The sequence below is a fragment of the Dioscorea cayenensis genome, unplaced genomic scaffold, assembly GCF_009730915.1.
Source record: "Dioscorea cayenensis subsp. rotundata cultivar TDr96_F1 unplaced genomic scaffold, TDr96_F1_v2_PseudoChromosome.rev07_lg8_w22 25.fasta BLBR01000367.1, whole genome shotgun sequence".
Lineage (NCBI taxonomy): Eukaryota > Viridiplantae > Streptophyta > Magnoliopsida > Dioscoreales > Dioscoreaceae > Dioscorea > Dioscorea cayenensis.
This window is the reverse complement of record NW_024086758.1, coordinates 50,320-72,950: the sequence shown is the minus strand read 5'-3', so window position 1 is coordinate 72,950 and position 22,631 is coordinate 50,320.

The following is a 22,631-nucleotide window of genomic DNA, read 5'->3' as shown; positions in this document are numbered from 1 at the left end:
TGGTCTTTTTCTTCTTCTCGGCCTCTACCTACGGACAACTAGCAGTTCTCTTTTGGCACATAACCTGCAATTTAGAAAAAAAATATGAAAAATAAATAAATAGAATATGAAAAATGCAATACAAGAAGGGACAACGGGTACACATCAGGTATATTATGGTCGTTATATGACCATAACGGTCTCATAATGCCCATTACAAAGGTTGTGATGTCACTCTTGATTGTCATAATGGGTACACAATGGTTCATTGTGTGACTCAACAACTCAATTGTACACTATACTAGGGCCACCATGGGCGCACAATGCCCATGGTGCATCCGTTGTGTCCTCGAGTCGAGCAACGGTCAACTGACAACGGGTTCCTCCTGTTGCTAGGTGTTGGTAAAGTGAATGAGTTTGAAAAATCTCATAATGGTCTTACTACTTGCGGACAACGCCCGTTTTAGCTTATCTTTCCCTTGTTCAGTGTTTGAACACAATAGTCATCACAACATCCATTGTTCATCAGGGAACGACCGTTGTGATGCCTGACCATGGTGAAACATTTCTGTACATTGGCCTATTTCAATGGAAATTTACATAAAAAATATTCACCAAGCATCATTAAATAATTTCATGCCATTTGAACATTATAAAATCATGATTTAAAAGATTTGGAAGGGTTCTTATGAAATTGGCTGAAAAGAGAGAGTTTTTCCAGGGTGAGAATCGAGTGGATGTGGTGCTAAATCAAGCGAAAACATGCCTAAGCTCCTCAGAATAACTAGACAAAGATTAGGAAGGGTCTCCGGTAAAATGGCAGAGAGGGAAGTGAGTTTTTCAGAGAATCACTATACAAAGATTAGGAAGGGTCTCCGATAAAGTGGCAGAGAGGGAAGTGAGTTTTTGAGTGAGAAAGGCCAAGAGTCGGCTGTCGATGACCCTATATCTTCCCGTAACGGGGTTAGTAATGGCCAAACAATGGTTGTTGTTCATGCATTCAATTTCTTCGAGGCACCACAGCCGTTATAAGAACATTATGAGATCATTGTCAACTCAGTTGGGGCTAAAAAATTTCTAAAAGGTGAAATTGTGCCAGACCTTTGGAAAATTCAAAGTCACGGCACGCTCTGTAGAACAGCCGTGATAAGTTACCACGCCCATCACAATGGCTGTTGTAAGCCCGTTGTAGGCTCACTCAATTTTTTAAGTAGAGCATGACTCTCTGCCTAGGCATCACAAAGGGTATAACAGGTGCAACAGGTTTAAGACACCCATTGTGATGCTCACAATGAAAAACTAAAGATTTTCACTGAGTAAAACAACATGAAAACAATTCCTACTGATTGTACTGGATTCCTCAATTGTGTTTCGCTCATACAATTTAGTGGGGGTTGTCCAATTTCACATTTTCATATTAATTACCACTTTTTGTATTTTATGAACTACAAATAATATTGAAAACTAAGAGTAAGCGAACTAAAGGCTAGAAAACTACTTAGGTTGCCTCTGAAGAAGCGCTTGTTTTACGTCACGAGCCTGATATTCCTGTTCTTACCTGAAGATGGCTTTGATAGGTTACTTGGAGTATGTAGGGGGGACTTTCCTTCATTACCTATTTTCACAGTACTGGAGTTTGTTACCTCAATAGTTTGATCCTCTTTTGGTTGTACCTTTGTCCACATTTCCTTTGTTGATACATCCCTCACATTACTCCCTTTGTCGCTCCTCTGAAGTTGAGGCTTTGCTAGTAATATCTGTCATTTCCCAGGCTGCTCCTCCACATATTCACGAGGGAGGTTCACCATGAATACATCCGGCACAAAATCATGCATAGAATGATCAGGCTCATGTGTAAAATAACATTCATTGTCTTGGTCTATTTAGTGCTTCATGGCACTGAGGAGTTAGTACACCACTTCTTCATTTCCCACTTTTAATATCATCTTTCAATCTCTCTAATTGATGAGGGCACCGAATGTATTTGGGTATGGGTGTCCAACAATTAGTGGGGTCTCTACATCCTCATCTATGTCAAGAATTACGATCTCTACGGAGGAGACAAGCTTTTCCATAGTTACAAGCACATCTTCCATAATTCCCCGCAGTCTCCTTACTGACCTATCAGCCAACTGCAAGGTCATTCTTATCGGCCTCAGCTCTCCAAATTTGAGCTTTATGTATATGGTGTATGGCATTACGTTTATGCTAGCTCCACAATCAAAAAGTGTGTTTTCTTCCACGCCATCACCCAACAAAAATGGGATCACAAAGCTTCTAGGATCTGTCAACTTTATCGACATCCTTTTATCCAATATGGTGGAACAATTCCCGTTGAGTGCTACCATGTTGACCTCTTCCAACTTCCTTTTGTTGGTGAGCAAGTCGTTCAAAAATTTGGCATACTTCGGTATTTGGGATAACGCTTCCACTATGGGGATGTTTATATGGAGTTGCATGAAGATAGTCATGAATTTCTTAAACTGCACATCCTCCTTATTGGCTTTCAATCAGGAAGGGTAAGGAATTTGGGTTTTGTATTCTTGAACTGTGGGTCGAGCTAGTGATGACTCTTTGGGTTCTTCCTCAACTGCTTCCTCTTCCACCTCTATAGATGTTTGTGAAGTATTAGGGTCTTCCTGTAAGGTTACCTCTCTGTTGTGACACTGGGACCATGAGCGGCCTTTGCCTCGATAGTCTTACCATTGTAGAGTGAGATAGCCTTAAGCTACTCCCTAGGGTTTGCTTTAGTGTTGCTTGAGAGACTTCCTTAAGGTCTTTCGGTATTAGCCCTTGCCAACTGTCCAGCTTGATTTTTCAAGTTCTTAATTGATGCTTGAACGTTTTGTAATGTCATGCCAAACTCGTCTATTCGCATATCCTTACTAGTTATATACTTGGCCAAAACATCTTCTGTGGAGATCTTCCTTTTAGATTGTAGCTGTTTGGACTGGTATTGGTAGTTCTATTGCTGGGAAGGCCTCTCTTGCTAACCCTAACTGTAGGAGAAGTTAGGATGGTTCCTCCACCCTTGGTTATAGGTGATGCTATACGGGTTATTCTGGCTAATCTAACCTCCTCTAATATAGTCAACCTTCTCTATATGAGCTACTACTGAGCTTACAATCGGGCACTGAGATGCTCCATACCCTCCTCCACAAGTTTCAAAAAACAAAATGGCCTTGGAATTCAAGGTGGTACCCTGATCATTGCTCAGGAGTAGATCCAGATTTTATGTGAGCACATCTATTTTCGCCGCCAAAGTGATATCTGTGTCTATCTCATGGAACCCGGCCACCTTTGGCTGTCTCCCTCTTGAACTCCAGTGTGATTCATTGTTTGCCATGTCTTCAAATAACTATTCTGCATCTTCAAGATACTTATTACTTAGAGATCATCCATCTGCAATGTCAATGATCTGCCTAGTCTGGTAGTTCAACCATTGTACAAAATTTACAATATTATCCATGAATTGAATCCATGATGCGGGCACCACCTAAGGTCCTTGAATCGATCATTTGCCTCGAATAGTTTTTCTAATTCTCCTTACTTAAATGCCGATATCTCCTACCAGATCTTTGCTCCTTTACTTTGTGGGAAGTATCCTCCAAGGAATTTCTCCACTAAGTCATTGTATGTCTTAATCGAGCCCGGTTCTAGGAAAGTAAGCCAACGGTTTTTCGAGCCTCTCAAGTTGAAAGAAAAGAGTCACACTTTGATCGTGTCATCTACCACTGTACTCATCTTGAATGTTGAATAGATTTGTAAAAATTTTTAGAGATGGGCATTCGGGTCTTCATCTACTAGGACATTAAACTCACAGGAGTTCTGAATCATCGTAATAGTGCTAGCTTTGATTTTGAAGTTGTTGGCCACTAATGCTAGGGCATACACACTGAATTCTTCCCTTTTCTTCTTACTTCAACTATGGTTGTAGATTCTGTGTTGTTACTATTGCTATCCGCTTCCGCAACTGCCCTCTTCCGGAGTCTCCTCAAAAACATTAGGGTTCTCTCTGGTTCGTTGCTTCCTTATACTAACCCCGTGGGATTAGCTTTAGTTATGCACAGTCACCTTTAGACCACAACAGCGACAATAAATCTTCAATGTTGTATGAGTATAGTAATAGTATATTGATAAAAAAGAATTGGCTAAAACACTAACCTACAAGTTTTCCTAGAATCTCTCGACTGTCCCAGCAACGACACTAAAAACTTGAATGACGGGTTATGGGTGTGTAAATTATACAAATATATGAGCATACAAGTATGCACTTAATAGTACAATTGGTCTGTTATACCACAAGTGTATAGGTCATCAAGTAATACCTCGTGGGTGCACACGAGGGTTGTATTTCCCCAGGAACAATGAGAGGCTCCTATTACTTCCTTTTCACTTAATCAATAGCCTAATCATTTATGCTCTTTCTTTAGGTTACTTGTACAACACTATTAAACAATACAATTGAAGATGACATTAAGCACACTTAGAAGGAATTGGGAGTATGTACTATAAGTATCTTGATTATTTATTATGATAGGCGTAAAGTGTCAATCATGTTCTAGGTTCGAACCGGCGGAATTCAAAGGCCTACTGGCCCGAATAAGCCATGGCGACAAGGTCTAAACCACTATGGAATATCTTCAACCCCAGCCTCCTAGGTTTTCCTTAAGTGTGAGAATCCCACGAGAAGAGACCAATCTGACATAAGCCTAAGGGCCAATCAATACCTAATTCGGAAACATAGCTATGCCTAACCTCTTAAAACATGCATAGATCTATCATGGGATGGGCATCATCAACATGGGGGCATATCCTCCTCAGCCACATCAACATGTAACAATCAATTAAGAACATGCAATATTTACGAAAACTAGAATAATTTGTATTAATCAATCAAGATTCATAAATGTGGGCCCCACAATTAATTTTTTTTTGTTTTAATTTTCCATGCTGGGCAACTACGGAGAAAAAAAAAACACCTTTTTATGTTTATCTTATATTTTATTTTAGGTTTTCAAAACCCTAGACGTCTCTTCGCTTCTTCCGTTTTAGATCCCCATTTGGAATTAGAAAAGGAGGGAGATCTAGCTTCATTTCTCTCCTCCCTTTTTGCGTGTGGTGACGATGGCGAGGACAGGAGAAGGGTTTCGTTGGTGCGCTATTATTGTTGAGGTAAGCATACCCTTCATAAGATCTTTTGCCAAGTGTAGAATCATCACTATTCTCTTTTAGATTTTGATTTGATAATTTTTGTTGTTTAGATTAATGAGTTGTCTATTTAGAAATTGAGTTCATAGTTATAGCCCAAGAATGGATTAGTCTTATAGCCAATTATAGTGTAATTATGTTTTTTTTATAATCAGTTATAATATTATGTTTTTGTTTTTTGATAGAAAGGGTCGGCATACTTTCTTGTAGATTTTTTTAAGGTAGCAGTGTCTATGGGCTTTCAAGTGTATCTGTGCTTCTCCATCTTCTGATAGAATAGTCATCATCATGCCATCACATCGACAGTTGCCTTTGATACTTTATGTTTTAGCTGTGGGATTACTCTAAAATCCTAACCAAACATCATGGGTTACCTTGCCAGCCTTTTTGTACAAGAATTAACTATTTAATAAATAATTTAATAATTAATTCTAAAGATATTGATATTAATATTAATGAAAAATTCATTAATTCTGGAGCAATTTTTTTTTTTATATATTGATGTTTTAATTGTGATTTGTTTTAGTTTTGTCAAAATTTGATTAGTTCTAATATTGTAGTTCGACAAGATGTTTTCAATTCATACTTTATACCACTGTCCTAATTCCACAACCATACACCACCTGACTTTTCCAATCTTAATCTTCATAATATTAGTATATTAATCAGACATTTATCCCGTCAATGTCCAAACATTTTCTTGTGAATATTTAATTTTTAGTCATCGATGATGATTGGTAGGGGTCAGTAATCTGATGCCCATTGTCTACTTGATGATAATCTTGTGTTCTAATCTTATTGTTGTGTCTGCATTTGTGTTTTTTTAACTGCTAGCATTATTGTCTTCAGTTGTCCAAGACTAAATGCATGGTGTGTGTCTGATTTAGTATTTAAGTTGCCAGCTTGGTTTGATCAATGGTTATTTTTTTAAATTGAGCTTTGGAATCTAAGCCAAAGTGTAATGTTTAGGTTTAGGGCCTTTGCTCGAGTTCTGATATTAGTGTATGAGTGTATTATATAGCTTGGAAATTTTTCCAGGTAAGTTAACCACATATAAATACCCATATCTGTATATGAATTTTGACGCTTAATAAATTGCCATTTTTATTTTATTCACTTATTTATCTTGGTAATGACAGTTTTTTTTTGTTATTCATTGAGTTAGTTTTATTTAATGTTTATTAAATATCTCATTGTTTGTATTTTTATTACTTATTTAATTATTTACTTTTAATTTATGGTTTATTTAATAGTTATTTAAGTTTTGATTACTTATATGGTTTATTCAAAAGTTGTTATAGTATGATTATGTATACTTTCAGCAGTATGTACTCATTATAAAGGTTTCTTTTTAGTTAAATTTTTAGCAAACTTCCTGATATCATATTTTCATCCATTATTTAAAAAGATTCAATTAGTTGAAGATGTTTAAGAATTACTTTTCAAGTTATATTCAAATACTGGATTATTTTGGTATTATCAAAAAGGGGATCATATGAATACATATATTTTTGCTTGGTTGATTGTTCTGTATTTGCTCACTATTGACTTTGATAGTTTATTATTTTGTGAACATGTAATATTTTGACATTGAAATTAGTCCCCAATTAACATGTAATATTCACTTGGGCTTAAACACGGACTATGTCGACACGTATTTCTGACATAGAAACTATATTTTTGCACCGTTCTGTCGGTGAAGAATAATGGCTTATGATGTTCTAACTCGGGTCACCGAGGGTAAACATATGAGCTCTGAAATCTTACTCGGTCACCGAGTTTATACAAATGAATTCTGATGTTTTGTTTTGGCATAAGTTATTTGGGGGGACTTACTTCTTCTTTTTATAAAGTATATCTATTTTGAAATATTCTGATTTTTGGGTTTTATTCTGATATTTATTATGCAATGTCACATCTGAGTATGTTTTTAAAAATTTTGAACTTATTATGATCCCAATATTTTTAGTGGTTACTTATTGTGCTTCGAAGCTCATTAAGTTGTTCTCTTTTTTCTTTCAGATCACGAGTGGGGCTGAGTGGTGGTTAGCTAAGTATAGCTGTTGAGCAAGTCGCCGTCTAGTTGTTAACAATTTATTAAACTCCCTTTCCTGTGAACTTAGATCTTCTTGTCTTTGTTTAAGTGTTATGACAAACTTTGTTATGTGTTTCTTTGTATTTTGAACATTGTGACTCTTCTTTACTTTTAAAGTTAGTGTCTCTGATAAATGTTGTTTTTCTAGTGTGAGACAGGTATTGAGGCCTTTTGTGCCTACTTGGTTCCGGCCTTGTAGGTATGCAGCTATTTGTCAATGCTTCAGGTTCTGGGTGTAACAAATCTTAGTGGTATCAGAGAGTTATCGATTACAGTTAACTATGATCTTAGTTTCCAAGTAGAATCTTCTGATTTAGTACGCTAGGGCGATCTGACTCATATTTAGTTTGGCAAAATCTTTTGGTAGGATCTTTTTGTTTGTGTTTGCCTGATTGCATTTGGAGTTACCTTGTAGAATTCCTCCCTGTAGAGCTATTAGTATAAGTGTTGCTGATTTGATGGGACAGTCCTCTATTGCCGGTAGAATTCCCATTGAGGAAGGGACTGATTAGATTGACAACCACGAAATTCCTGCTGTAGAAGGGACTAATAGGGTTGACAACCTAGAAACTTTGATGGATTTGGTTTGAGAAGTGGTAGGGTTGGTCTGTGATCAGAGACAATGACAGGCATCACCACCACCACCACCTCCACTACCATCTCCTCCTCCGCCCTTTCCTCAAGAGCCCAAGGAGAAGACCATCATAGAATTCAAAAGATCTGGTCAGCCACCATTTGAGGATACTACTAATCCAAATAAAGTGGAGGTCTGGGTGGAAGAAATGGAGAAGACCTTGTTGTGATGAAGTGTACTGAAGAGGACAAGCTTAGGTTTGGTGTGTACATGCTCAAAGAACCTGCAAATCACCGATACCAAGTGGAGCTTCACACTCATCAGGTGCAGCAGTTTGGTTCTTAGTTGTAATTGAGAGATACTTTTTTCTGCAAATACTTCAACAGGGACAAGATGGTCTAGTTTGAGAAGAAGTTCATCAGTCTTACTCAAGGCAACATAACAGTGGATGAGTATAACATGGAGTTCGACAAACTTTCCAGATATGCTCCGAAGCTAGTGGATGATGATCAGAGTAGGGCCAAACATTTTGAGGGAGGATTATAGGCACACATTCGCAGGGGGTTGGCTACCTTGCACCTGACTAGTTATGCAGAGGTTGTGAGTCGTGCCAAGTCCTTGGATACTGCCTGGAGTGATACTAGAGATCAAAATGGAAGGTTACTGAACAAGAGGGATAGAAGCTTTAACAATCAGAGGAACCATCAGTCTGGAAGTGGAGGAAAGCCTAGGTTAAAGGTGAGACAAGATGAATCTCAAACTGTCAATGGACCACCGACACAGTGATCTCGTGGGTTTACACTTATTCTATCTCATTCTGGACAGAGATGTGCTACTTGTGAAGGTGCACATACGACTGCAGATTGTAGATATAGTACTGGGGCTTGTTTCAGGTGTGCCAGTTTGGGGCATCGTATTGCTGAGTGTCCACAATGGTCTTCTGTGGCACAGAGGACATCTAGTGTGTAGGATTCGAGGCAGGTGTCAGCGGTTAAGTCTCAAGCATCTTCAGGTCAGCATGCTGCGAAAGAGGTAGCTAGTGAACAGCCAATGTCCTCAACTCAGCAGATGGTAAGAAGGCTAAAGACCTAGGGATGTTGATAAGTGTTTGTGTGTTAAGAATGCGAAGTGTTCTTTCCTTACAATGAGCATTACTTTTATCAAGTATAAGTGCTAATACATGTGTATTTGTGTTCTTTTGCGCAGGTAGGGTTGTGAAGCTATGTTTTAAGAAAAGAAGCCAAAAGTAGATCACGAATGCTCTATTTGATGAAATCTTGGAAGGAACAAACGCGAAGACACAAGTTGGGCTCAAAGATACGTGAATGTGTGCCAACCTCCATGTATCCAAGCAATTACAATGATTTGGAGGGGCACAAGAGTAGTCACATTTGCATATTCTGACTTGTGCATTGATAGCAAAATCTTCACCAATGAACTCGTTTATTGAAGAAGCGACGCGATCTATGGCATAAATGTGTGCCTATTTATGTTGCCTCGATGAAAAGTGGATTCGGGAGTGTTTTTTGGCGGAGTACTGTAGCAAGTACTGTAACAAATCACTATTATAATTTACTGTAGCAATTACTGTTCGCAGCCCAAAAAAATTATCAAAAATTCAGAGAATCCACACGCCAGTGTGGAAATTCCACAGGGGTGTGTGGAACATCCACAAGGCCATGTGGATGCCCGATTCTAGCCCTTTAAAAGCGGTGATTCAGCCCCGATTTCTCGATCTTATTTTCCCTATCTTTTCTTCCACCTTTCCCCATCTTTGGAGGCGCCTGCTGCTAGGGTTTGGAGAGGCTTTGGAAAGGGTTTGGAGAGGTTTGACGGCCTTCGACACCGCGTTTCCTTTAGAAAAGAGCTATTGGGGGAGCTTTCGTCGGCACCGATCCGGCGTGGTGTGCCCTAGGTTTGACGAGGGGACCTTTGAAGAAGACGCGACCGATCCACAAGACCTTCGACACGAACACAAGGGGAATTTCATTAATGGATTGCATCTCTTTGCTTTTGATTTCATTATCTATTGTATTTTGCTCCATGGAGAGCTAAACCCCTAGTGAATACTTGGATATTTGTGAACCCTAGGATGTATTCGTTTCATTGAACCTTTTTATTATGCTTTCATTTAATTGATGTTTTAATTGATTTCCAATCTTGTATGCTTGATTAAGTGAATACTCCCTTAGAGTGACACTAGGGTTGAGAGTTCTTGTTGGTAACCCTTGTGAGTGAGTGATACATTACGAGAGTTAGACAAAGCTAGATTGGAGAGGGTTGAGAGGGTGAGTCGAGAAGTAGCAGAATGTCCCCTTTCCCCTCCGGTATGATTTATTCTACCTCCATTTCCTCGAGCTCTTTGCAGTCATAGTAGAGTGAATAGGCTAAGGGATGACCTTCCGCTGGGGCTTAGTTGCAGAGGCAACGGAGTGAAGCATTGAAGTGATTTTAGCACCTAGGGCTTAATTATGGCCAGGGACCTTTTACTTGGACCAAAAGGTTAGGTCTACATCTAGGACGAGTATTTATCACTTGGAATCCCTTGAACTCATTGTGATTCTATACGAGTGTGAGGTTGAGAGGTTATTCAATTTCTCCTCCAGGACATGTATAGAGTTAGGCATGGTTGACCTTAGATTTGGGACCATATATTAAAGGATCTCCATGACTCATTAATGCATTAGTTAGAAAGCATAATAGAGGGTTTTGCACTTGAAATGATTGTCCTAGGCGGAAGAATATCCGGGTACCCCATTTATCTTCAATTGCCTCCCCTATCTTTTACTTGCGCCTCCTTTATCTTTTCTTATTTTCATTTGCATTGAGTTTGTTTTCACATCACTATCAACATATTTTCATTCTAGTTAAATAGCAATCTTGGTGGTTCTAAGAACTATTCCCTGTGGATTTGACTACCCTCTCACCTGGGTATTATTACTTCGACACCCGTGCACTTGTGGTTTACATGCATATTCGGTCGTGTCAGACATGTTCATGCAATGACTCAAGGGGATGCACATGCCTCTAATGCAGTGGTGTCAGGTACATTAGTAGTTTACTTTGCATATGCTTGCGCATTATTTGATTCTGGAGCTACAAATTCGTTTATCTCGTCTGCATTTATTCCTAAGCATGCCTTGCCTCTTATAGCTGTGGATTATGATTTGTGTGTTGCCACCCCTTTGGGAGTTGATGTTGTGCTTAATAGAACCTGTGAGAATTGTCTCATTATTGTTGCCGGTCATAAATTGCTAGCTCGCCTAGATGTTATGAGCATGACTGACTACAATGTTATCTTAGGAATGGACTTTTTGTCTAAATTCTATGCCATAGTCAATTGTTATGCAAAAAGAGTAGTTTTTAAAATCAGTGAAGAATCAGAGTTCACCTTTCATGGGAGTGATTCTACATCACCGCCTCGTGTGATTTTCGCCTTACAAGCTTGGAAATTACTTTTGGGTGGATGCTCAGGATTTCTTGCAACAATGGTAGAAGACAAATCCAAAGGGCCAGTGTTAAATGATATTCAGGTGGTGAGGGAGTTTTTGGATGTTTTCATTGAAGACCTTCCTGGCTTGCCATTGGACAGAGAAGTTGAATTTGCTATTGATTTGGTTCCGGGAATGGAGCATATATGTAAGGCTCCTTACAGGATAACACCTGCAGAATTTAAGGAGTTAAAGAAGTAACTTGAGGAATTGCTAGAGAAGGGATTCATACATCCCAATATTTCACCGTGGGGTGCTCCAGTGTTATTTGTCAAGAAGAAAGATGGCAGTTTACAGTTGTGGGTCGATTATCAGAAGCTGAACAAGGTGGCAGTTAAAAACAGGTATCAACTACCACGTATAGATGATCTTTTTGACTAGTTACAAAGTTTACAGATATTTTTCAAAGATTGATCTTTGATTAGGATACCACCAGTTGAAGATTAAGGCAGAAGGTGTGTCTAAATCTGCATTCCGCACTCGTTATGGGCATTATGAGTTTCTTTTGATGCCTTTTGGGTTGAAGAATGCCTCAGCGGCTTTTATGATTTGATGAATCGAACCTTCCAGCCTTTCTTAGATAGGTTCATGGTGGCGTTTATTAATGATATTCTAGTGTATTAAAAAAGCCGGGAAGAGCATGAAAAACATTTGAGGATTGTACAAGGCATCTTGAGAGGGAAGAAACTATTTGCAGAATTCTCTATGTGTGAGATCTAGTTGGAAAGGATAGATTTCCTTGGTCATATGATAACCAAGGATGGGATTTCTATTGATCCCAAGAAGATAAAGGCAGTTGTCTAGTGGAAGAGGCCTACTAGTGTGGTAGAGGTTCATAGTTTTCTGGGGCTAGCAGGTCATTACTTACGGTTTATGGAAGGATTTTCAGTGTTAGCAGCACCATTGATAAGTGCTTGTGTATTAGTAATACGACGTATCCTTTTATTACGATAAGCATTACTTTTCTAAGATTTTATCGCTTATACATGTGTATTTGTGTTACTTTTGTGTATGTAGGGTTGTGGAGACAAGTATGGAAGAAAAAAGCCAAAGTAGGTCGTGAATGCATGTTGTTCATGGAATCTTGGAGTGAATAAACGTGAAGACACAAGTTGTGCTCAAAGACATATGAGTGTTTGCCAACCTCCGCTGTGCTCAAGTGGATACGCCAATTGGAGGGACACAAAGGCAATCACACTCATGTGTTCCGACTTGTGCAATGCTAGCAAGATTGTCGTCAAATGTGTTTTTATTTGAAGATGCAATGCGATCTACAACATGGACATGTACCCGTTTATGTTGACTCAATGAAAAATATTGATTCGGAGTATTTTGGCGGAGTACTGCAGCAGGCATTGTAGCAATCTACTGTAGCAATTACTATTCATAAGACGTTGAAAAAGGAGATTTTGTAGATTCACACGGGTGTGTGAAAATTCCACATGCATGTGTGGATGTCCGATTCCTGCCCTATTTAAGTCACGATTTTAGCCTGATTTAGTGATCCTTCTTTCCATCATTTAGCCTATCTTTTCTCACCTTTGGAGGCGCCTGTGGCTAGGGTTTGGAGAGGCTTTGGCTAGGCTTCTGGAGAGGTTTACAGCCTTCAACACAGCGTTTCCTTCAGAGGAAAGTTATTAGGGAAGCTTTCATCAGCACTGATCCGGCGAGGTGTGCCTTAGGCATGATGAGGGGACTTTTGGAGAAGACGCAGCCACTCCACATGACCATTGACACGAACACCAAGGGGGTTTTATTAATGGATTGCATATTTTTACTTTTTATTTCATTATTGATTGTATTTTTCTCCATGGAGAGCTAAACCCCTAGTGGGTACTTGGGCTTGTAAACCCTAGGATGATATTGTTTCTTTCACCTCTTATTATGCTTTCATTAAATGATGTTTTAATTGAGTTCCAATCTTGAATGCCTATTGAGTTGATTTTCCCTTAGAGTAACACTATGGTTGAGAATCTATTTTGGTAATCCCTGTGGATGAGTGACACACCATGAGGGTTAGACAATGCTAGATTGGAGAGGGTTGAGAGGGTGAGTCGAGAGATAGCCGAGCGTCCCCTTTCCCCTCCGATGTGATTTATCCTACCTCCACGTTCCAAGAGTTCTTTGCGGTCACAATAGAGTGAAGGCTAAGAGACGAACTCCACTGGGGCTGAGTTGCGCAAGCAACAGAGTGAAGCGTTGAAGTAATCCTTAGTATCTGGGGCTTAATTGTGATTAGGGATCTTTCGCATGGACCAAAGGATTAGATCTATTTTAGAGAATAGGGTTTATCACTTGAAATCCCTAGATCCTAAAGCAACCTAGCACAGTGTGAGGTGTCGAGACTGAGAGATTTCTCCACCAAGGCATAGTGTAGGGTTAGTCACGGTTGACCTTAAGTTTTGGGACAGTGTGTTTAAGGATTTCCATGACTCATTATACATTAGTTAGGAAACATAATGATTGGTCTTGCACTTGAAAAAATAGTCCTAGGGTGAGCAATGTCCGGGTACCCCATTTATCGTCGATTGCCTCTCCTATCTTTTATTTGCGCCTCCTTCTTCTTTTCTTATTTCTATTTGCATTGATTCTTATTCACATCACTATTGATTCATTTTTTGTTCTAGTTAAATAGCAATCTTTGTGTTTCTAATCATTATTCCCTGTGGATTTGACTACCCACTCACCGGGGTATTATTACTTCGACAAACCTGTGCACTTGCAGTACACACGCAAAAGGGCGTTGTCGAGTGTTGTGACTGAGTGTGGGCACATTAGTCCCGCTGGAACATGTTACTGAGACTATGTGGTGCGTGCGCATGATCATGAGCGCAAGCACGTGATCGAGATAGCACTGGTGGACGCATTATGATGGATGGGAGTAGCCGACACTTAGCCAATTCGTGGGGGCTCAGTAGGCTAGTGTTGAGTTACCGAGAGGGGCACTCGGCCGTTACCGAGAGACTTTGCCGATGGCTTGACCGATACCGATAGATATCGGCATAACCCAGCTGGTGCGTGATGCTACCGAGGCTAGAGGGCACATCAGCTAGGGATGTACAGAGAGACTGGTCGGCTGGATGAACAGTGACATTGAGTGATACTGTAATGCGATCCTGGTGCAATAAAGGGAACAGTGTTGTGTTTGTTGGCACTGTAGCACTGTGCTTGTTTTGACATAACAAGTTGACTTCATCTCAGCCCTTGATCAAGATCTTGGTGATCTTTCAATATCCTTGGGTTTCCTTATATAAGCACTCTCATTCCCTTAGAGAGGGGAGGTTGGATGACATCTTGGTTTAGTCTTGGCCATGGTTCTAATTCTTCTCATTCAATAGAGAGTTTCATTGTCCTTACTTATACTTGGGTTCTTGTGATGTCTTTGATGTGGCTTGCATGCTTGTATGACTTTGTTTACTAGATATCATACTTGCGTGGTTTGTATTTGGGCTATTTTTCAACCTGAATCTTGGTAGGCTACCTTGTTACCTTAGTGGCATGACAAGTGCCGCACGGTAGGATCGTTGGTGCAATCGTGAGGTCGTCACAGTTGGTAACATATCTACCACTCAGCTGTGAGTTCTCCGAACTTCGGTGATGGTTGTGGCAAGCACCAAAGATGAGCTTGACCGACTTGAAGCGAGTTTAGAGTGGGTGGAGCAAGTCAACGGGCGTGACGATGATCTCCTTAGCTCATGGATCAAAGGATTTAAGATCTAGCAGTTAGCTAGAAGGAGAGTTAAGCGAAGATAGATGCCCTCTTGGAGATGGTAAAATTTATGACGCTTGACATAACTCAGCTTCAAGCAAGTGGTGTTGCACGAGTTGTGACACGGGAGGTCTCCACGTGAGTGAAGGCCCCTAGGCCCTCTCCGTTCGATGGCGTTCGGAGTGCAAAGACATTGGAAAATTTTCTTTGGGATGTTCATCAATACTTCAAAGCCGCTAAGGTGCCGGATTCAGAGCAAGTTCCTTTGGTGGGTATTTATCTCACTGGTAATGCGAATTTGTGATTGCACACACTGTAGGAAGATGATGTCCAGGCAGGCCGAACCACTTCTACTTTTTGGAAAGAATTAAAGAAAGAATTGTAGGAACAATTCTTGCATGGAAACACCACGTGGATGGCTAGAAAGAAGCTGAAGCACATGGGCACGATTCGTGACTATGTCAAGGAGTTCTCATCATTGATGCTAGACATCCGTGATATGTTGGAGGAGGATAAGTTATTTAACTTCCTTGTTGGCTTGCAGAACTGGGTACAGATAGAGATTTAGCGGCAAGGAGTGAAAGACTTTATGTCGGCAATCATTGTAGCGGAAGCATTGGTGGACTTGCGATCTTCTCCAGGGAATGATGGGAAAAAGGCAAAGTCCAAGTCTAAGGAAAAGAAACTGGTAGAGAAGAAGGCCGGAAAAGGATTTCAGAGGAAACCCTATGCTGGCCAGGCCAAAAATGACAAAACCAAGAGTGATAGGAAAGCAATAGGTGGCTCGAGTAACACCAAGACAGTGGGGTGTTTCATATATGATGGGTCACACCGAGCCAGGGACTGGCCAAAACATGAGAAGTTGGTCGTACTGATAACCGAAGCAGGAAGCGATTCACAAGGCCCGATAAGGGTGAATCCCTTGCAATTGGTAGGTGCTTTGAGGTCCATTAAGGGTAAATTTTCCACTTCTCTTCTTTATGTGGATTTGACCTTAAATGACAGGGCCATGCAAGGAATAGTGGACACAAGAGCAACACACAACTTCATCAATGAAGGGATAGCCACTAGGTTAGGTTTCAAAGCCGGTGAGCATTCTAGCCTGGTGAAAGTGATCAATTCCCAAGCCAGGTAAGTTGTTGGGAGAGGTATGGATGTACTGATCCAACTTGGTGAGTGGCAGGGGAAAACCAATTTGCTTGTCATCACCATTGATGATTTTGAGCTGATCCTTGCAATGGAATTTTTGAAGACCATCCAGCCCGCCATTGTCCCCCACTTAGGTGGCTTACTTATCATAGATGGTAAGTCCCCTTTGTCATGGTAGGTGCCTCGAGTGAGAAAAAGGGAAAGGAAGTGATGCTCTCTGCTCACTAGTTGGCTCACAGGTTAAAGATTGGTGAACCCACTTTTGTTGCTTCTTTATTTGAAGTACTAGATGCTTTGGTGTGTGATATTCCGCTGGATGTATGGGATATCTTTGAAGAATTTTCAAACATCATGCCACTGGAATTGCTTCACGACCTATCTCCTCACCGGGCAATAGACCACTAAATTGAGCTGGTACCAGGCTGTAGACCCCTGGCCCAAGCTCCGTATCGGATGGCTCCAATGAAGTTAAATGAGTTGCGGCACCAACTCACAGAACTTTTCGATAGCGGCTTCATTTAGCTCTCTAAGGCTCCTTATGGTACCCTAGTGTTTTTCCAGAGGAAGCATTATAGGTATCTCTGACTGTGTGTGGACTACCAGGCTTTAAACAAACTCATGGTCAAGTACAAGTACCCAATGCCCCTAATACAGGACTTGTTTGATCAGCTGTCGAAAGCTGCTTACTTCTCCAAACTAGAACTCTGTTTGGGCTACTGGCAAGTCAAGATTATGGAAGACGACGAGGCTAAGACGACGTGCATTACTCGTTATGGCTCTTTTGAATTCCTTGTTATGCCTTTTGGCTTGACCAATGCCCCTGCGATATTTTGTAATCTAATGAATCAAGTATTTTCTGAGTATCTTGATTCTTTTGTGGTTATCCATTTGGATGATATAGTGGTTTTCAGTGAATCCTTGGTGGATCACGTCACCCATTTGAAGCTTGAGCTATCAAAACTTTAGCAACAGCAATTGTATCTCAAGTTTGAGAAATGTGAATTCGCTCAAGAGAAAATCAAGTTCCTAGGGCATGTCATTTCTTGAGGCCAAGTTCGGATGGACCGAGCTAAGGTAGCGGCAATTTTGGAGTAGCCGGCGCCAACCAAGGTCACGGAGTTATGATCTTTTCTCAGCTTAGCCAACTATTATCACCGTTTCATTGAGGGGTATTCGAGAAAAGTAGGCCGCCACCGATTTATTGAGGAAGGACCAGCCATGGGGTTGGGCAGAATAACAACAATCGGCTTTTGACAAAATTAAGACTGCGATCTCGAGTGAACTAGTCTTAGCTCTTTATATCTTTGATAAACCTTTCGAGGTTCACACTGATGCATCTGACAAGGCTGTCGGGGGATTTCTTGTTCAGAACGGACATCTAGTGGCTTTCAAGAGTTGGAAGCTCAAAGATGCGGAGTAATGGTATTCGGCGCACGAGCGGGAGATGCTCGCCGTTGTCCATTATTTGCAAATATGGAGAGTTTATCTTTTGAGAATGAAGTTTATTGTCAAAGCTGATAATGTAGCCAATACTTTCTTTGCTACTCAAAAGAAGCTTTCTACGAGACAAGCTAGATGGCAAGAGTTTTTGCAGGAATATGATTTTCTTTGGCAGCATAAGCCCAGGAGACATAATCAGGTGGTCAATGTGTTGAGTCGCCGGCAGGTTGTAGAGTATGTTGCTGCCCTTTCTCAGGTGGATAATGATCTGAAAACTCGTATTCAGGAGGTGGCAAAAGAAGACAACAAGTACATTAAGTTGGTGGCTGAGGTTAATGAAGGAGTTATCGGCAAATATTGGCTTGAAGATGGTCTTCTCTACACCAAAGGCGCTCAACTCTTCATGCTGAAAGATGGTTGACTTCGGCACGAGCTCTTTAAGGAGCAACATGACATTCCATGGGTGAGACATCTCGGCCGCAAGCGCATGATGGCCCTGCTCTCGCATCATTTCTATTGGCTGGATATGGGCAATGACGTAGAAGAATATATGAAGACATGCTTTGTGTGCCAATAGGATAAGTCTGAAAGAAGACAGGAAGCTGGTCTTCTCTAACCGCTGTTGATTCCAGAGCGACCATGGGCGTTATTGTCTGTGGATTTCATTTCAAGTTTTCCGAAGGTAAATCAGATGTCTTCTGTTATGGTGATTGTAGATTGATTCACTAAGTATGCTGTGTTTGTACCCACTCCAATGACATGTACAACTGAGAAGGCAGCAAAACTGTTTTTAAGGCATGTGGAGAAACACTCTGGTGTACCAGAGGACATTGTTAATGATGAGGATGCTCGCTTCACTGGGCGGTTCTGGATGGACTTGTTTAGGTTGTTGGGCACGGAGTTGAAGTTCTCGACTGCCAATCATCCTTAGACGGATGGACAGACGGAACGTATCAACGCTTTGTTAGAGGAGTTTCTTTGACACTATGCCTCTGCCTCACAGAAGAACTGGCTAGACCTAATGGATGTAGCCCAGTTCAGTTATAACCTCCATCGATCTTCTTCGATGGAGAAGAGCCTTTTTGAGCTTACTTATGGCTACCAACCCGTTACCCCTTCAAAGGTGGCTAATAGGAAAACCAGAGGGAAATGCCCCGTTGCTTATCATTTCGCCCTTGATCGGCAAGAAATGATGGAGAATGCTCGCCTAGCCTTGCCAAGGTAGCTCACCGCATAAAGAAGTATGCAGACCAAGGAAGACGTCCCTTGGAATTTCAGGTTGGGGGCAAGGTTTGGTTAAAGCTCACTCGGCAAGTGTGGAAAAAATCATACAGGAAGGATTTAAAAAAAAAACTTGATTTGAAATATTATTTTGTTTATTTTTTTAACATCTATGCTCAAAATAAAGTTTGGAAAAGATGGTTAGGAGGTGAAAGTTTTTACAAGTTTATCAAGTTTTGAATCCCATCAACAACTTTTAGTTTTTAATTTTAATACGATAATTAAAAAAATAATGGAAAAAACCGCCAGGCTTGGCAATTTAGGCCTAGACCCTCAGGTTTGAAGACTTACCGGGCTGAGTCTGTGTTGCTTTTGGCCGACCTGGCATAAAAAAATAAAGGAAAAAACCCCCAGGCTTGGAAAGTTGGGCCCAGACCTTGCCGGTTTGAACACTTGTCGAGCTAGGTCCGGGTTGCTTTAGGCCGACCCATGACCCATCGTGTCGGCCGGGTCAACTCACCTGACGGGTTATTACTATTGCACGGCCCAATTACAGGTAGGCCAAAAACCGCTCCGGACCCACCGGGCCTAGTAAACCGATCAGTGGCCCTCTCTACTTTGCGATCATGCCTTATTTCACCCATGTGACCAAGTGCAATCTCTCTCAGCATCTACGGCAAGCATATTCGTGTCTAATGTAATGTTGATGATTGACAACAGGTTCTTTCTCCAAAGAAGCAAAGACATTTTGAATTTTCTATATATGTTCAATCATTTTGAATTTTCTATATATGTTCAATCAATTTTTCTTAATTTAATATAACATATATAGAATATTTAAAAAAAATTAAAAATAAGTTGAAAAATCAAAGAGATGAAATAGTCATACAATGAATGAAGGAAACCAATAGCCTCTTAGTTTACTTGTAACGGATCTCTTGCATAAGGTATTCATTTCAGAGAGCACCCAAAATTTTACTCTAAAAACCACTTAAGGTAAAGACACAAGTCCTTGTTGAGTTTACTCCATATTTGTGCATGTTTGTGCATGTCCCCAACATGCGATTGCTGCATTTCATTGAAAAAAAATTAATGAAGGTATTGGAAACATTGAACTAATTTATCATATAACAAAAACATGTGTTTGAAATTTTAATTTAATTATTATTAATTAAAATTAAACATTTTAATAATGAAATGAATGATTGATATCTATTTAATTATTAATGCCAATAAGGAATAGGGAGAAGACTGCCTTCGTCAAGGTGTCTTTTATTTTTCTAATATAGATTATTTTTTAATAAAAACAAGATTAATTAATTTTTCTTAAAAACAATCTTTTCTTTTTTGGTTAAAGTTCACCATAGATAGTTGAGAACTCTTTTTATTTTATTTTTATTTTTCTATACATGCAACAAGCGGAATATAGTCACCGCATGCAATTGGCCCGGAACTAATTATTCAACCTGTGCACTTTGGAGAACTCTTCGCAAATTATATTATTCAATAAGAGTTAAATGTATTTATTTGGAAATTTTTCCATGGTCTTATTGCTATTCAAGCCTTTCATTATTTAAGGCTACGTCTCATGACTCTTGCATTATGTAACCTTACTCTTGAGATTTGTGATTGATCACCTATTATATTGTATTTTTTTAAAAGAAATATTGATAAATCACGCAAAAATATTAAATAGGTAAAATAAACTTCTAAATATAGTTATATATATTATAGTATATACAAAAACAATACAAAGACACTGCAAATGAGATAAAACAACAACTAGAGAGGAGAATTATGAGAAGGGGAATATGACACAGTTCGGATAGAGATGTTCAAGAAGTTGGTAAGTGTAACGATCTAACTTGACTGAAAGAGGAACAAGTAGGAGAAAAACTAAACTCAAAAAGATAGTTTTTCATTTTCATTAGCTGCCCTTAAATTAAGATGTTAACCTTTATAGAAACACTTTACATAACCTTTAGTACTCTCAGATATTAATTACTTCCTCAAAATGCTCTACATAATTCTTAGGGCTCGTTTGGATTGCAGAATAAGAATGAGAAAGGGGAATAAAAAAAAAAAAGGAGGAATGAGAATGAGAACCAGAGGAAAGGGGATAATAATGAAGAAGGTGTTTGGTTGGAGGGAATGGGGGTTAAACATAAAAAAATTATAAGAGAGAGAGAGATATGATGAAAATTACATTAATGCTCTTTTGTGTAAATAGCATCATTTTGTATAAGATAATGGATTACATTTAATAATAAATATTTAACATTATTTATTATTAAATATTTAGAATATAATTATTTACTTTAATTTATTATAGTCAAATATTTAAAAATTAATATGATTAAGTCACATATTTAATTATAATTATTGAAAATAATAATAATAGTTAAAAAATAATGATACTTAAATTTTTTTATTATGTTAATCAATATGTAAATATGTTATTATAATTTAAATTATTAATTTAAATTATGATAATTAATTATTTAAAGTAATAATTTTTATTAACATGTAATTAACAAAAATAAAAAATTTTCACTCATAAAATAATTTAAATGTCATTATTTTTTAATTATTGTTTATTTTAATTATTATAACTAAATATATTTATTAATTATATTAACTTTAAATATTAATTAAATGTAAAAAAAAAGATGTGTAATATGGGCATTACACCCCATTACCCCTCATGATTCCCATTACCCTCAATTTTGGTGGTAATAAGAATCCCCTTGTAAAAGAAATCGGATTCCCATTACACCAACCCAAACAAGGGCTAACATGGAAGGGGGATAATGATTCCCTTTCCTTGGGGATCACTACCCCCATCCAAACGGGCCTTTAGTATTCTCCTACATTAATTACTTCATCAAAATACTTAAAAGGCAACACAAAACACCAAAATATTAAACACCCATATATTTTCTAGATTAACAAATTATCTCATAATGCAATAGATAACTTTTGACTTGATGACATGTGGTTTGGTGATATTAGGTGGACATGTCGTTGATGGCATTAGAACATGCTGAACAACTAAAGATGATTGTGTCCCTAAAAGGGAGGTGAGAGAAAAGGCTTTTAGTAGATAACCACTTTCAGGCATCATCCATCAAGACTGCCATGCAAGACTGGGGTATCAGCGATGATCACTAGATTCCTCCATAGGAGGGACATCCCTAGTGGCAATAAGAGAGAAATAGAAAATAAATAAATAAGGCTATCTTTGATTGTGGCGAGCATGAGAAGCTAATTGACTAAATTGTTCTTCATTTTTAATCAAATATTCCTAAAGATTTCTTGAGTAAGAAGTTCCTAGGTATCCTTATTTTATGGACTAAGATGGAACCTCTAGAATGACCATACCTCAAAGATGAAGGATTGGTAGTTAGTCATCTTCCACAGCGGCGTAGCAAAAAACACATGTAGTCAAAGGCACGCAGACCATTACTAACCCCACTTTGCAAAATTATCTTGGGTGAGGATTTTTTTTTTCTAGATAAGCTAATTGAATATGCTGATTTTCTGAAGGCAGGGGCACTTCCAAAGATGGGCGCTAATGGATACCTTGATTTGGTATAGTTTTGAAATTGGTAATATAATTTGATGGAGAAGACTTACTGTCCTAAAGACTCTAAGACTTGGAGCGATCTAAGTTACTAAAAACCCATGGGAGGGAACCTTTGAGATCAACTAACTTGAGAAGGGAGCATCAACGAATAAATGTGGGAACTATTAAAACTATCT